The sequence below is a fragment of the Thermobia domestica genome, chromosome 3 (assembly GCF_964235325.1).
Source record: "Thermobia domestica chromosome 3, izTheDome1.hap1.1, whole genome shotgun sequence".
Lineage (NCBI taxonomy): Eukaryota > Metazoa > Arthropoda > Insecta > Zygentoma > Lepismatidae > Thermobia > Thermobia domestica.
In genome coordinates this window covers 160,460,909-160,472,981 of record NC_137456.1, presented here as the reverse complement: position 1 = coordinate 160,472,981, position 12,073 = coordinate 160,460,909, and the positions used below count along the sequence as shown (strand labels likewise).

The 12,073-nt window shown below is 31.6% G+C and overlaps 1 protein-coding gene across 1 annotated transcript in view; it reads left to right on the top strand.

Annotated features, from left to right (window-relative positions):
- The window catches only part of mRpL22 (mitochondrial ribosomal protein L22), a 91,090-nt gene that overhangs the window by 1,119 nt on the left and 77,898 nt on the right, over positions 1 to 12,073 (top strand). The window lies entirely within an intron of this gene.

The window sequence follows — 12,073 nt, the reverse complement described above, 5'->3', positions numbered from 1 at the left end:
TTTAAATATTCCAATTTTGAATCATGCTCTAGTAAAAACATAACTACAGGCTTTCTATTAATCCATTTCTTGTTGACTTCACATAGAGTCAATATCAGACATTATTAACCTCGCATGCCAAGTATCCAGCTTTTCACATTGCTTTTGTTATCAGAAGCCAACAAAACAGGAAACCACACTCAGCAGTCCGCATACGTTAAAATTGAAAACGACCGGAAAATCATACCTCACATAATTAGCTCTGGCTCTCAAATTTTGCTCTTCAGTCCAAATATAAAATCAGTTTCGGTATCAAGGAGAATCAATCAAGCAGAAAAGCAATGAAAAACACATTTATTATTACACATATTTATTCAATTTAATTTCAAATTTAAATATTCCAATTTTTAATCATACTGTAATGAAAATATAACTACAGGATTTCTATTAATCCATTTCTTGTTGACTTCACATATAGTCAATATCAGACATTATTAACCTCGCATGCTAAGTATCCAGCTTTTCACATTGATTTTGTTATCAGAACCCAACAAAACAGGAAACCACACTCAGCAGTCCGCATACGTTAAAATGGAAAAGGACCGGAAAATCATACCTCACATAATTAGCTCTGGCTCTCAAATTTTGCTCTTCAGTCAAAATATAAAATCAGTTTCTGTATCAAGGAGAATCAATCAAATGGAAAAGCAAAGAAAAAAAACATTTATTATTACACACAATTATTCAATTTAATTTAAAATTTAAGTATTCCTATTTTTAATCATGCTCTAATGAAAACATAACTACAGGCTTTCTATTAATCCATTTCTTGTTGACTTCACATATAGTCAATATCAGACATTATTAACCTCGCATGCCAAGTATCCAGCTTTTCATATTGATTTTGTTATCAGAAGCCAACAAAACAGGAAACCACACTCAGCAGTCCGAATACGTTAAAATGGAAAACGACCGGCCTCACATAATTAGCTCTGGCTCTCAAATTTTGCTCTTCAGTCAAAATATAAAATCAGTTTCGGGATCAAGGAGAATCAATCAAGCGGAAAAGCAAAGAAAAACAAATTTATTATTACACATATTTATTCAATTTAATTTAAAATTTAAATATTCCAATTTTTGATCATGCTGTAATGAAAACATAACTACAGGCTTTCTATTAATCCATTTCTTGTTGACTTCACATATAGTCAATATCAGACATTACTAACCTCGCATGCTAAGTATCCAGCTTTTCACATTGCTTTTGTTATCAGAAGCCAACAAAACAGGAAACCACACTCAGCAGTCCGCATACGTTAAAATGGAAAACGACCGAAAAACCATACCTCACATAATTAGCTCTGGCTCTCAAAATTTTCTCTTCAGTCAAAATATAAAATCATTTTCGGTATCAAGGAGAATCAATCAAATGGAAAAGCAAAGAAAAACACATTTATTATTACACACATTTAGTCAATTTAATTTAAAATTTAAATATTCCTATTTTGAATCATGCTCTAATGAAAACATAACTACAGGCTTTCTATTAATCCATTTCTTGTTGACTTCACATATAGTCAATATCAGACATTATTAACCTCGCATGCCAAGTATCCAGCTTTTCACATTGCTTTTGTTATCAGAAGACAACAAACAGGAAACCACACTCAGCAGTCCGCATACGTTAAAATGAAAAACGAAAGGAAAATCATACCTCACATAATTAGCTCTGGCTCTCAAATTTTGCTCTTCAGTCAAAATATAATATCATTTTCGGTATCAAGGAGAATCAATCAAGCGGAAAAGCGATGAAAAACACATTTATTATTACACGTATTTATTCAATTTAATTTAAAATTTAAATATTCCTATTTTTAATTATGCTCTAATGAAAACATAACTACAGGCTTTCTATCAATCAATTTCTTGTTGACATCACATATAGTCAATATCAGACATTATTAACCTCGCATGCTAAGTATCCAGCTTTTCACATTGATTTTGTTATCAGAAGCCAACAAAACAGGAAACCACACTCAGCAGTCCGCATACGTTAAAATGAAAAACGACCGAAAAATCACACCTCACATAATTAGCTCTGGCTCTCAAATTTTGCCCTTCAGTCAAAATATAAAATCAGTTTCGGTATCAAGGAGAATCAATCAAGTGGAAAAGCAAAGAAAAACATATTTATTATTACACATATTTATTCAATTTAATTTAAAATTTAAATATTCCAATTTCGAATCATGCTCTAGTAAAAACATAACTACAGGCTTTCTATTAATCCATTTCTTGTTGACTTCACATAGAGTCAATATCAGACATTATTAACCTCGCATGCCAAGTATCCAGCTTTTCACATTGCTTTTGTTATCAGAAGCCAACAAAACAGGAAACCACACTCAGCAGTCCGCATACGTTAAAATTGAAAACGACCGGAAAATCATACCTCACATAATTAGCTCTGGCTCTCAAATTTTGCTCTTCAGTCCAAATATAAAATCAGTTTCGGTATCAAGGAGAATCAATCAAGCAGAAAAGCAATGAAAAACACATTTATTATTACACATATTTATTCAATTTAATTTCAAATTTAAATATTCCAATTTTTAATCATGCTGTAATGAAAATATAACTACAGGATTTCTATTAATCCATTTCTTGTTGACTTCACATATAGTCAATATCAGACATTATTAACCTCGCATGCTAAGTATCCAGCTTTTCACATTGATTTTGTTATCAGAACCCAACAAAACAGGAAACCACACTCAGCAGTCCGCATACGTTAAAATGGAAAAGGACCGGAAAATCATACCTCACATAATTAGCTCTAGCTCTCAAATTTTTCTCTTCAGTCCAAATATAAAATCAGTTTCTGTATCAAGGAGAATCAATCAAATGGAAAAGCAAAGAAAAAAACATTTATTATTACACACAATTATTCAATTTAATTTAAAATTTAAGTATTCCTATTTTTAATCATGCTCTAATGAAAACATAACTACAGGCTTTCTATTAATCCATTTCTTGTTGACTTCACATATAGTCAATATCAGACATTATTAACCTCGCATGCCAAGTATCCAGCTTTTCATATTGATTTTGTTATCAGAAGCCAACAAAACAGGAAACCACACTCAGCAGTCCGAATACGTTAAAATGGAAAACGACCGGCCTCACATAATTAGCTCTGGCTCTCAAATTTTGCTCTTCAGTCAAAATATAAAATCAGTTTCGGGATCAAGGAGAATCAATCAAGCGGAAAAGCAAAGAAAAACAAATTTATTATTACACATATTTATTCAATTTAATTTAAAATTTAAATATTCCAATTTTTGATCATGCTGTAATGAAAACATAACTACAGGCTTTCTATTAATCCATTTCTTGTTGACTTCACATATAGTCAATATCAGACATTACTAACCTCGCATGCTAAGTATCCAGCTTTTCACATTGCTTTTGTTATCAGAAGCCAACAAAACAGGAAACCACACTCAGCAGTCCGCATACGTTAAAATGGAAAACGACCGAAAAACCATACCTCACATAATTAGCTCTGGCTCTCAAAATTTTCTCTTCAGTCAAAATATAAAATCATTTTCGGTATCAAGGAGAATCAATCAAATGGAAAAGCAAAGAAAAACACATTTATTATTACACACATTTAGTCAATTTAATTTAAAATTTAAATATTCCTATTTTGAATCATGCTCTAATGAAAACATAACTACAGGCTTTCTATTAATCCATTTCTTGTTGACTTCACATATAGTCAATATCAGACATTATTAACCTCGCATGCCAAGTATCCAGCTTTTCACATTGCTTTTGTTATCAGAAGACAACAAACAGGAAACCACACTCAGCAGTCCGCATACGTTAAAATGAAAAACGAAAGGAAAATCATACCTCACATAATTAGCTCTGGCTCTCAAATTTTGCTCTTCAGTCAAAATATAATATCATTTTCGGTATCAAGGAGAATCAATCAAGCGGAAAAGCGATGAAAAACACATTTATTATTACACGTATTTATTCAATTTAATTTAAAATTTAAATATTCCTATTTTTAATTATGCTCTAATGAAAACATAACTACAGGCTTTCTATCAATCAATTTCTTGTTGACATCACATATAGTCAATATCAGACATTATTAACCTCGCATGCTAAGTATCCAGCTTTTCACATTGATTTTGTTATCAGAAGCCAACAAAACAGGAAACCACACTCAGCAGTCCGCATACGTTAAAATGAAAAACGACCGAAAAATCACACCTCACATAATTAGCTCTGGCTCTCAAATTTTGCCCTTCAGTCAAAATATAAAATCAGTTTCGGTATCAAGGAGAATCAATCAAGTGGAAAAGCAAAGAAAAACATATTTATTATTACACATATTTATTCAATTTAATTTAAAATTTAAATATTCCAATTTCGAATCATGCTCTAGTAAAAACATAACTACAGTCTTTCTATTAATCCATTTCTTGTTGACTTCACATAGAGTCAATATCAGACATTATTAACCTCGCATGCCAAGTATCCAGCTTTTCACATTGCTTTTGTTATCAGAAGCCAACAAAACAGGAAACCACACTCAGCAGTCCGCATACGTTAAAATTGAAAACGACCGGAAAATCATACCTCACATAATTAGCTCTGGCTCTCAAATTTTGCTCTTCAGTCCAAATATAAAATCAGTTTCGGTATCAAGGAGAATCAATCAAGCAGAAAAGCAATGAAAAACACATTTATTATTACACATATTTATTCAATTTAATTTCAAATTTAAATATTCCAATTTTTAATCATGCTGTAATGAAAATATAACTACAGGATTTCTATTAATCCATTTCTTGTTGACTTCACATATAGTCAATATCAGACATTATTAACCTCGCATGCTAAGTATCCAGCTTTTCACATTGATTTTGTTATCAGAACCCAACAAAACAGGAAACCACACTCAGCAGTCCGCATACGTTAAAATGGAAAAGGACCGGAAAATCATACCTCACATAATTAGCTCTAGCTCTCAAATTTTTCTCTTCAGTCCAAATATAAAATCAGTTTCTGTATCAAGGAGAATCAATCAAATGGAAAAGCAAAGAAAAAAACATTTATTATTACACACAATTATTCAATTTAATTTAAAATTTAAGTATTCCTATTTTTAATCATGCTCTAATGAAAACATAACTACAGGCTTTCTATTAATCCATTTCTTGTTGACTTCACATATAGTCAATATCAGACATTATTAACCTCGCATGCCAAGTATCCAGCTTTTCATATTGATTTTGTTATCAGAAGCCAACAAAACAGGAAACCACACTCAGCAGTCCGAATACGTTAAAATGGAAAACGACCGGCCTCACATAATTAGCTCTGGCTCTCAAATTTTGCTCTTCAGTCAAAATATAAAATCAGTTTCGGGATCAAGGAGAATCAATCAAGCGGAAAAGCAAAGAAAAACAAATTTATTATTACACATATTTATTCAATTTAATTTAAAATTTAAATATTCCAATTTTTGATCATGCTGTAATGAAAACATAACTACAGGCTTTCTATTAATCCATTTCTTGTTGACTTCACATATAGTCAATATCAGACATTACTAACCTCGCATGCTAAGTATCCAGCTTTTCACATTGCTTTTGTTATCAGAAGCCAACAAAACAGGAAACCACACTCAGCAGTCCGCATACGTTAAAATGGAAAACGACCGAAAAACCATACCTCACATAATTAGCTCTGGCTCTCAAAATTTTCTCTTCAGTCAAAATATAAAATCATTTTCGGTATCAAGGAGAATCAATCAAATGGAAAAGCAAAGAAAAACACATTTATTATTACACACATTTAGTCAATTTAATTTAAAATTTAAATATTCCTATTTTGAATCATGCTCTAATGAAAACATAACTACAGGCTTTCTATTAATCCATTTCTTGTTGACTTCACATATAGTCAATATCAGACATTATTAACCTCGCATGCCAAGTATCCAGCTTTTCACATTGCTTTTGTTATCAGAAGACAACAAACAGGAAACCACACTCAGCAGTCCGCATACGTTAAAATGAAAAACGAAAGGAAAATCATACCTCACATAATTAGCTCTGGCTCTCAAATTTTGCTCTTCAGTCAAAATATAATATCATTTTCGGTATCAAGGAGAATCAATCAAGCGGAAAAGCAATGAAAAACACATTTATTATTACACGTATTTATTCAATTTAATTTCAAATTTAAATATTCCAATTTTTAATCATGCTCTAATGAAAATATAACTACAGGCTTTCTATCAATCAATTTCTTGTTGACATCACATATAGTCAATATCAGACATTATTAACCTCGCATGCTAAGTATCCACCTTTTCACATTGCTTTTGTTATCAGAAGCCAACAAAACAGGAAACAACACTTAGCCGTCCGCATACGTTAAAATGGAAAACGACCGAAAAATCATACCTTACATAATTAGCTCTGGCTCTAAAATTTTTTTCTTCAGTCCAAATATAAAATCAGTTTCGGTATCAAGGAGAATCAATCAAATGGAAAAGCAAAGAAAAAAACATTTATTATTACACACAATTATTCAATTTAATTTAAAATTTAAGTATTCCTATTTTTAATCATGCTCTAATGAAAACATAACTACAGGCTTTCTATTAATCCATTTCTTGTTGACTTCACATATAGTCAATATCAGACATTACTAACCTCGCATGCTAAGTATCCAGCTTTTCACATTGCTTTTGTTATCAGAAGCCAACAAAACAGGAAACCACACTCAGCAGTCCGCATACGTTAAAATGGAAAACTACCGAAAAACCATACCTCACATAATTAGCTCTGGCTCTCAAATTTTTCTCTTCAGTCAAAATATAAAATCATTTTCGGTATCAAGGAGAATCAATCAAATGGAAAAGCAAAGAAAAACACATTTATTATTACACACATTTAGTCAATTTAATTTAAAATTTAAATATTCCTATTTTGAATCATGCTCTAATGAAAACATAACTACAGGCTTTCTATTAATCCATTTCTTGTTGACTTCACATATAGTCAATATCAGACATTATTAACCTCGCATGCCAAGTATCCAGCTTTTCACATTGCTTTTGTTATCAGAAGACAACAAACAGGAAACCACACTCAGCAGTCTGCATACGTTAAAATGAAAAACGAAAGGAAAATCATACCTCACATAATTAGCTCTGGCTCTCAAATTTTGCTCTTCAGTCAAAATATAATATCATTTTCGGTATCAAGGAGAATCAATCAAGCGGAAAAGCAATGAAAAACACATTTATTATTACACGTATTTATTCAATTTAATTTCAAATTTAAATATTCCAATTTTTAATCATGCTCTAATGAAAATATAACTACAGGCTTTCTATCAATCAATTTCTTGTTGACATCACATATAGTCAATATCAGACATTATTAACCTCGCATGCTAAGTATCCACCTTTTCACATTGCTTTTGTTATCAGAAGCCAACAAAACAGGAAACAACACTTAGCCGTCCGCATACGTTAAAATGGAAAACGACCGAAAAATCATACCTTACATAATTAGCTCTGGCTCTCAAATTTTTTTCTTCAGTCCAAATATAAAATCAGTTTCGGTATCAAGGAGAATCAATCAAGTGGAAAGGCAATGAAAAACACATTTATTATTACACATATTTATTGAATTTAATTTAAAATTTAAATATTCCTATTTTTAATTATGCTCTAATGAAAACATAACTACAGGCTTTCTATCAATCAATTTCTTGTTGACATCACATATAGTCAATATCAGACATTATTAACCTCGCATGCTAAGTATCCAGCTTTTCACATTGATTTTGTTATCAGAAGCCAACAAAACAGGAAACCACACTCAGCAGTCCGCATACGTTAAAATGAAAAACGACCGAAAAATCACACCTCACATAATTAGCTCTGGCTCTCAAATTTTGCCCTTCAGTCAAAATATAAAATCAGTTTCGGTATCAAGGAGAATCAATCAAGTGGAAAAGCAAAGAAAAACACATTTATTATTACACATATTTATTCAATTTAATTTAAAATTTAAATATTCCAATTTTGAATCATGCTCTAGTAAAAACATAACTACAGGCTTTCTATTAATCCATTTCTTGTTGACTTCACATAGAGTCAATATCAGACATTATTAACCTCGCATGCCAAGTATCCAGCTTTTCACATTGCTTTTGTTATCAGAAGCCAACAAAACAGGAAACCACACTCAGCAGTCCGCATACGTTAAAATTGAAAACGACCGGAAAATCATACCTCACATAATTAGCTCTGGCTCTCAAATTTTGCTCTTCAGTCCAAATATAAAATCAGTTTCGGTATCAAGGAGAATCAATCAAGCAGAAAAGCAATGAAAAACACATTTATTATTACACATATTTATTCAATTTAATTTCAAATTTAAATATTCCAATTTTTAATCATGCTGTAATGAAAATATAACTACAGGATTTCTATTAATCCATTTCTTGTTGACTTCACATATAGTCAATATCAGACATTATTAACCTCGCATGCTAAGTATCCAGCTTTTCACATTGCTTTTGTTATCAGAACCCAACAAAACAGGAAACCACACTCAGCAGTCCGCATACGTTAAAATTGAAAAGGACCGGAAAATCATACCTCACATAATTAGCTCTGGCTCTCAAATTTTTCTCTTCAGTCCAAATATAAAATCAGTTTCTGTATCAAGGAGAATCAATCAAATGGAAAAGCAAAGAAAAAAACATTTATTATTACACACAATTATTCAATTTAATTTAAAATTTAAGTATTCCTATTTTTAATCATGCTCTAATGAAAACATAACTACAGGCTTTCTATTAATCCATTTCTTGTTGACTTCACATATAGTCAATATCAGACATTACTAACCTCGCATGCTAAGTATCCAGCTTTTCACATTGCTTTTGTTATCAGAAGCCAACAAAACAGGAAACCACACTCAGCAGTCCGCATACGTTAAAATGGAAAACGACCGAAAAACCATACCTCACATAATTAGCTCTGGCTCTCAAATTTTTCTCTTCAGTCAAAATATAAAATCATTTTCGGTATCAAGGAGAATCAATCAAATGGAAAAGCAAAGAAAAACACATTTATTATTACACACATTTAGTCAATTTAATTTAAAATTTAAATATTCCTATTTTGAATCATGCTCTAATGAAAACATAACTACAGGCTTTCTATTAATCCATTTCTTGTTGACTTCACATATAGTCAATATCAGACATTATTAACCTCGCATGCCAAGTATCCAGCTTTTCACATTGCTTTTGTTATCAGAAGACAACAAACAGGAAACCACACTCAGCAGTCTGCATACGTTAAAATGAAAAACGAAAGGAAAATCATACCTCACATAATTAGCTCTGGCTCTCAAATTTTGCTCTTCAGTCAAAATATAATATCATTTTCGGTATCAAGGAGAATCAATCAAGCGGAAAAGCAATGAAAAACACATTTATTATTACACGTATTTATTCAATTTAATTTCAAATTTAAATATTCCAATTTTTAATCATGCTCTAATGAAAATATAACTACAGGCTTTCTATCAATCAATTTCTTGTTGACATCACATATAGTCAATATCAGACATTATTAACCTCGCATGCTAAGTATCCACCTTTTCACATTGCTTTTGTTATCAGAAGCCAACAAAACAGGAAACAACACTTAGCCGTCCGCATACGTTAAAATGGAAAACGACCGAAAAATCATACCTTACATAATTAGCTCTGGCTCTCAAATTTTTTTCTTCAGTCCAAATATAAAATCAGTTTCGGTATCAAGGAGAATCAATCAAGTGGAAAGGCAATGAAAAACACATTTATTATTACACATATTTATTGAATTTAATTTAAAATTTAAATATTCCTATTTTTAATTATGCTCTAATGAAAACATAACTACAGGCTTTCTATTAATCCATTTCTTGTTGACTTCACATATAGTCAATATCAGACATTATTAACCTCGCATGTCAAGTATCCAGCTTTTCACATTGCTTTTGTTATCAGAAGCCAACAAAACAGGAAACCACACTCAGCAGTCCGCACACGTTAAAATGAAAAACGACCGGAAAATCATACCTCACGTAATTAGCTGTGGCTCTCAAATTTTGCTCTTCAGTCAAAATATAAAATCAGTTTCGGGATCAAGGAGAATCAATCAAACGGAAAAGCAAAGAAAAACCCATTTATTATTACACATATTTATTCAATTTAATTTCAAATTTAAATATTCCAATTTTTAATCATGCTGTAATGAAAATATAACTACAGGCTTTCTATTAATCCATTTCTTGTTGACTTCACATATAGTCAATATCAGACATTATTAACCTCGCATGCCAAGTATCCAGCTTTTCACATTGATTTTGTTATCAGAAGCCAACAAAACAGGAAACCACACTCAGCAGTCCGCATACGTTAAAATGGAAAACGACCGGAAAATCATACCTCACATAATTAGCTCTGGCTCTCAAATTTTGCTCTTCAGTCAAAATATAAAATCAGTTTCGGTATCAAGGACAATCAATCAAATGGAAAAGCAAAGAAAAACACATTTATTATTACACACATTTATTCAATTTAATTTCAAATTTAAATATTCCAATTTTGAATCATGCTCTAATGAACACATAACTACAGGCTTTCTATTAATCCATTTCTTGTTGACTTCACCTATAGTCAATATCAGACATTAATTTATTTGTACTCCATGGAAGTTTTAAAATATTTCGGTGTGTTTTTAATCCCTCCTCCCCTTATATCATACGCGCATTTGTGCTGTGCTAATTTTGGGTTGCTCACATGTAATAAGTGCCGCTGTTTTTGTCCTCACTAATATTGAATTAGATCTTAGGTATTTTCTTTAATTATCTAAGTTAACTTTTATTGGCGCTAGTTTAGCTCTGGTTCGTAATAATTTGGTTTCAGTTAGTTGATGGTTTTACATCATACATGCGCACGTAGTTCACGTATTTCTCGTTAGGTGTCTTCTTTAGCAGCTGGCTTTTCTCATGTGCGCATTGTATCCATCTCCAGAGCTTAGTCTCTGTTTCGTCGTTTAACGTTTAATAATAGATGTAGCTACGGTGCCTGGCTATTGAGAAAAGTCCCTTTGCTAAGCATTTAATTATTTATACTATAACTTAAGTGAATACTAATTATTCTTTGCAGTTTATCGCTCACAATTACACCCTTTGGCATAACTGAGGGTATAACTGAAGCCAGTGAATCATGATGAGACAATTAGTGAAATGAAAATGTTTGATGAAACTGGAGTATCCCGAAAAATAGTAATTCTTGTATACACCTGTCTAAAAATTTTATCGTACCTTGATGTGCTAAATATTAAAGTTTATCTATTACCGATTTGAATCCCCTCAAGAGCCGACATTGTATTGCAGTATCCCTTTGACACATGGGTAGTGATTGTTATACTGCTTAAAATGACGTTCATTTGTGTTTAACTTTTATAATGATTTTTGCTTTCATTTGCTTCTAGAACATTACAACAATAGTTTTTGGTGGTTTTAATTACCTAGGTACATCAAGCCGCAGTTACAGTGGACAGTGCGATTTTAGACGCATTATTATTCTATTGCTAATGTTATTCGATCTCTATTACACAATAGACTTTGTGTTTATCCAAATTTAAGAGTGTGTTTATTACAGTACATTTCTCTCATTTTGCTACAGTCAATAGTTACTATTTATATAGCGTTTATTATTCTATTGCTATAGTATTCAATCCGTGTTCAGGATAGAAGCTTATGCCAGGTGTTTTATATTGCTCCAGTTTCGCAGCAAATATGTTCACTATTTCTGAGTTATGAGAAAGTAAAAGAAAAAGGTTTTAAAAGAAAACGACTAAAGAAAAGAAAAATAATCGCTAAACATCACAGCCACTTCTTGACGATTTTGAAAGACATAACTCAACGTGGTAGTAGCATTCACGGACGGATTTTTCCCAGCGGGAGATGTGTTCGTTGACGTTGTT